We start from the raw sequence: 6,000 nt of genomic DNA on the forward strand, positions 1-6,000 counted from the left end.
ATAAAACGATTCACTTAAATGCAAATACATATTTCAGCAACTATATTGTCATCTTCAACACTATAACGGCGCGGCAGCCTAAATTTAGTGAATATTTTTGTAGACAGGGTTTTTATTTAATAATAATAAATGCCACAAATGTCTATACTGTTATGCTAGCACAACGATAAAAGTATTACTCTCTTGCCGTTTGCCTGTATAGGTACACTTGACATTTGCTATGTAACTTATATGATAAACTTCTAATTTTCTAGTAAAAGGTTATCTAATTGTTAGATACGCTTTTCGACCACACCATTCGTAGTCTGTTCTCAGCTAGTTTTTAGTTCGCAACAATGACTAGGTCATGCCAATTACACAGTGAGCTGCTAACAAATCTCTATAAACATAATATAACATTGTCATACTTTTCAATTATATTACACTATAAAAAACATGCAAAAATAATGTATATGTTTTTGAGAATGACGTGACTTGATAGTTAACATAATGTTTTATGATTACACTGCCTAGTTGTATAATGTCTAATAGGTTGCATAACTATTTCCTTTTAGTAAAATATAACATATGTGAATATATAAATGCATCATGTATTTTGAAAACTTGTTTTATTGGCCTTCGACAAGCAAGACTTCGGCCGATTCGTGTTTGCGTGTCTACATTCAATATAACGAGAAGGTATGACAATGAGGCAAATTACTGATTAATTTTATTATTTTATAAAGCGTCATGGTTATAATAGTATCTTTGGAAATTTAGATGGACATTCGCTGAGCTCTCGCCGATGGCTGAGCATCAACAAGCAAAAATTCTCAACTCCAAATGGCAAATCTAAAAATAAAATAATGATAAAAAGTATTCCGCAAATTAGAACTGTATACAGTTCATATCTGACCTCTGGCTACACTACATATTACCTAATATTATCATAAAATAATAATATTAAAATGTATTATAGTTCTTTATAATCATATGAAAGGTACAGAAAAAAAGTCACTTTTTAAAAATGGTCATTTGGTTGTTTTAAAATTCGTTTAGATACGATACGAATCTATACATTATTTTTAAACATGATTATAAACAAAAATAGAAGTATTTTTTTTTACATTTAAAAACATTTATTAGCATTATTATTATAATACGCCGATCGCAACTACCGACCATGGGCCACTGGACACCGGCCGGCCAACCTTTTGGCAGCATTTCCACAATATCATAGAAACGTAACTCTTATTGTATTAAGGACAACATGTATATGAAGGGCACAGGAAAAAAACGGTAGTTGTCACATTATGAATTTTTTTTTTTCAAATAGTTTTTTTCAATTTATGTCAATAATTTTTTTAATTTATGTCAATAGATTGTTTAAATATACATTTATTGTTAGACTAGCATTTAATGTGATTTTTTTTGTTCTTATGTAAAAGGTAGAGGAATTCACGAACTTTGTTTTTGTTATACTTTAAAATTTTCATAATGTGACAACTACCGTTTTTCCCCTGTGCCCTTCATATATATACAAACTTTTATTTTTATTTTTTATTTGGTGTATACAATCTATACAATTACAATGTACAATAAGTATATATGTTAATTTTGGTTATAATAGCGTGTTAGACTTGAATAAGAAACCGCCCACCGACAGGTTGGTTTTAGTATTGTTTGTATGCTGTGGCCTGTGGCCATAAAAGGCACCTGTCAAAGTGTATCCCTAAGTACTTGCGTTGGAAGAGTTGGGAATTTGGATGTTATTTAAGTAAACGGGGGGGGGGGGCAGTGGCTTTGTTTTAGGATAAAGTTCACTTGTATTGATTTGCTTTCATTGATTTTTAACCTCCATTTTTTGTATACATTTTGAAGTTGCTCTAAGTGAAATTGAATATTTTTGGAGGACTTTTTTGGGTATTTGTGAGAGGAAAGAATGACTTTGTCGTCAGCATATTCGGATACTGTTGTGTTTGGGGAAATAGGTTGATATGTCGGAGATTAGCGATTCGGTGAACTAAATATTTGTGAGAAAGATCCTGTTGGGATTTTGAAAATTTTTGGTGTTCTTGGATAGCGAAAACCTTCGTCGTCTTCCGTTATATTTTATGAATTTTGATCTTTAGCGGAGGAACTTTGGGATTCTTATTCGACGGCATCGTAGATAGATAATGTACAGGTGCTACCTGGATTAAGGCCTGCCGCGGCGGCCTTCTGTAAGCGTGGTTTGTGTAGGTTTTGATAGTATGCTACCGGGAACTGGTGGCGGTTTTATTAGTGGTATTGTAACGGAGAGAGAAGATAAGATAAGGCCAGCCGGCGGCCGGTCGTGAACGTTTGTTGTTTGTTTTTATCAGTAGACATTTACTTACTAAGTATGATAACTTGAGAAGTCCGAAACGAATCTTGGTTGTTTCGGCTTTGTTAAACGCGGGAAATTGTTTTCGTCATTTCTTTACAGAGTAAGAAAAACTTCATGCACTTTATCGTCGAGGATTGCCGAAAACTTAGGAGCATTTTTTCACGTTCGAGTGATCGGCATCAAATAACACAGATCAATTTTTTTTTTAATATTTACATTATTATTATATACATGCCTACTATGCTTATAGATTTCCATATATTACCTATAAATTGTATAAAATGACCAAGAAATTAAAATTTTTTATATAAATTCTATACTTTGTCAAAAACATTAGTTATTTTAAAGTAACATAATAAATTTATTTTATCCTATACTCTTATAGGAGGTTCCAGAAATTACTCTTTAAACTTCTTCTAGTCACACTTCATGCATTGGGGTAAAAGCTATACCTATGAAGTATGAATTTTGATTAGGCTTTGAGCCAGTTTTGTTGCTGACTACGTTTTATATACCCTAGACTCCCAAGTGCCCGGGCAGTCTAAATATTTGCAATATTGTACACATTCGTCACTACTAAAGCTTTATAAAGTTTTTCTAAAGACGCGCCTGTAATAAACAGCAGACTCATTAAGCCTCTGGTGCTTAAATGTGATAAATAAATGAATAAAAACTTAGGTTTTTGCACGGAAAAAAATATATTGTTGAAACAACTAAAACTATTTAGTTCAGTCAACTCAATGTTTAGTGGGCCCAACTGTTCATTTAATTATTCAACTATAATTATTTATAAATCTATTTGTGTCTCTGTATCATAGAGACACAAAATAATCATAAATAAAAATAATCATAATTTTAGTTGATTCAACAACAGACTAATTTTAATTAGAACGAATAGTTTCAATGTAAACAAAAACGTTGCGGCCATATTACAAAACTTGCTATAATCATACTAAATTATATATGTACATAACTAAAAATGAGAATGTATAGACTACATTTATTACGATTATAGCAGGTTTAGAACATGGCCGCTTCGTTTTTGTGTGATAAGTACCTTTTCCGTGTCAATATTTATCACTTTCTGGGGCCAGTTTTTTTCGTGTGTTATAACATGAAATAGTGTGCTAAAACATTGTAGGTGTGTGAAGCGAATAAAGAAATGGCGACGGATTTGTGGAGAAACCAAATTTATCTAATAGTGCCACATATTTGTTGTGATATGGAGAAGGAAATATATGGTTAGATACAAATAACAACCGATTAATCTCTTGAGAGATTACTTAAAATGCGAGTACAAATGTAAAACGTTTTATTATACCAATACTTGTATAAAAATGTACCTAAACACACAAACAGGTGCGAATATGCTAATTATAGATCTACGTGCTTTGTAATAATAATGCAATAAATCTCATTAAATATGTTTTTCTTTTTTTTTAAGCAAACAAAAGTATAATACATATAGATTTGCAAATTATCGTTTACGTCCTGTATTAGTGAATATCACACATCAGCTAATTTTTTAGAAGTCAAGAATATATAGAAAATTCTTCGATACAATTCAACATGAAGCTAATATGTATTTGTGTATTCGGTGTCTCACAGACCGTTACTACTAAGATTACGTACTAATATTGCAATAACTCTTGAAAATTTTAAATGTTTCAGTTTTATCATTTATGTTTTCAAATAATTTATTTTAGACTATACTAATTGTATTTTTTGAATTATCATTATAATTCAGTGAGGAGTGTGAGGGACCCGGTGAATTAAACTTTTATTTTTATGTGGAATAATACTCCAACCGCTAAAATATAGAATTACTAATAACTCCATATATTGTATTTTATTTATTCAAATGGGTTATTAAACAGTCAAATTACTTTTAAAATATATAGTCTTTAAGATGGTTACCTTGATTTTTAAATTTCAATTTAGATAATTAAGACATAATATATTATTTATATTTTTCACTCTAAAATGCAAAAAATAAAAAATCTATATAGCAATTTCGATTTTTTTTAAGAGATATGAGATGATAATTAATAACATTTCGTAGATTTAAGTTTATAGTGTAAATATTAGGAAAAATAAATCCATATGTTTAAACTTAATACCTCATTTTTTCCAGCTTGTACGTTTGTTGAACATCCATTTTTGTACAAAAAAATGTCTTGAATTTTAATTGATGCAGATTATTGAAGAACTCGTAGCCGTTCTCACCTGTTAGTTTAATATATTAAAATCATAAGCTTAACTCTACTAAAATGTAAAGCCAAACGGTCATTACAGTTTTCACGTAAAATTTTCCCTCCAAAATAAGTACCTAGACTTCATCTACATTTTAAATTTTGATGTAGACAATTTTCAATTACATAAATTTGGTTACAGTAATAAATGTGTAGTTTAATATCATAAATCTTAGATTCTAACAAATTTAAAAAAAATCGCTTAGGTTAAAATTAAAGAAGAGACACTACAAATTAAATATAGACTTTCCTAATTTTACCCTATAGTATATAGTCCACGACGTTAAAATATTTTATCTTAAAAGTTTTGAAATGTCAATAAAACTCTTCATCAATTTTGCCAATCGGTTTGATAGGTAATAATTATTCTATAATTATATTATTTTGTTTTATTTCTGTACCTACTTGGGGTATAAAAGACGTAAATAATTAAATTTTTTTCTAAAATTAGTCAACATAATATGCTTATACAATAATACATTTTGTTAATTATTTAAAACAATTGTTTAAATCCATAATTACAAAAACCTAATCCATTCGCATTTATAGTATAATAGAAAATGTTTTAACTTACTTTTCTAGTCACAAATGATAGAGACTGATATTTTTACATCAAAAAGTTGTATTTAATGTTTTTAAAAACCGATGTCGCGTATAGTAATTGTACCCTAGAGCCCGCTTTTTTGCCCCTTAATTTACAACACCTTTGCGGCCGTATATTCACATAAAGAAAAATAAAGGTGTACCTCTACACAATATCGTGAAAAACCAATTATTTATTTTTGTAAGACGAGTCGCGAATGATTTACCGCCTTGTCGTACGACATAAAATATCGTTCGGGTAAAAAGAAAAAAAAAATAGTAGGTACAATGACGAACGGTCGTCCCCGGGAGTTCCTACCGTAGTATTGTTAGTATTATTAGTAATGATTTTTTATTTCACAGCCGTACAAATGTGGTTTAACTATGCTCAGCGTGTGCCGGTAGCGCGCAACAACGGCGGCGGTAGTCGTTCCAAAAACAATTCAAGGTCGACACACGCACAATAATATATGGGTATGCGATATAATATATATCTTATATATATACACACACACATAATATACTTTGTGTGTTCGCACTTCGCGTGTGTAATATAATAATATAAATGCGGATTTCGCAGCACATAGCCGCTGCCGATAGCGGCTATATGATGCGCTCAGTGTGACCATCTTAACGGCGCGACATTGTCTGCCAGACGTGGTGTGAGATGTCCCACGTCATATTTAGGACAACTGCGGTGGCGACACCTCGGTCGGACTGCTGCCCCGTTAAAAACATTCACAACAGGTATTATTATACATATATGTTAATATATTACACATTACATGTGTAATATGTTTATACAATTTGTATACACGC

The 6,000-nt window shown here is 30.8% G+C and overlaps 1 protein-coding gene across 1 annotated transcript in view; it reads right to left on the reverse strand.

Annotated features, from left to right (window-relative positions):
* Positions 1-5,427, reverse strand: part of LOC126835901 (polycomb group protein Psc-like) — a 45,343-nt gene extending 39,916 nt beyond the window's left edge. The window contains exons 1-2 of the mRNA XM_050568773.1: positions 5,174-5,427; positions 4,468-4,573 (exon numbers count right to left, since the gene is read on the reverse strand). The gene's annotated coding sequence lies outside the window, so the exon portion shown is untranslated. The remainder of the gene's footprint in view (positions 1-4,467; positions 4,574-5,173) is intronic.
* Between the last annotated feature and the right edge of the window lie 573 nt (positions 5,428-6,000).

Source organism: Adelges cooleyi, unplaced genomic scaffold (genome assembly GCF_023614345.1).
Source record: "Adelges cooleyi isolate 19-005CV unplaced genomic scaffold, UGA_ACOO_1.1 ACOO_flye_CR_arks_rails_tigmint_CR_PRNA_23, whole genome shotgun sequence".
Taxonomy (NCBI): Eukaryota; Metazoa; Arthropoda; class Insecta; order Hemiptera; family Adelgidae; genus Adelges; species Adelges cooleyi.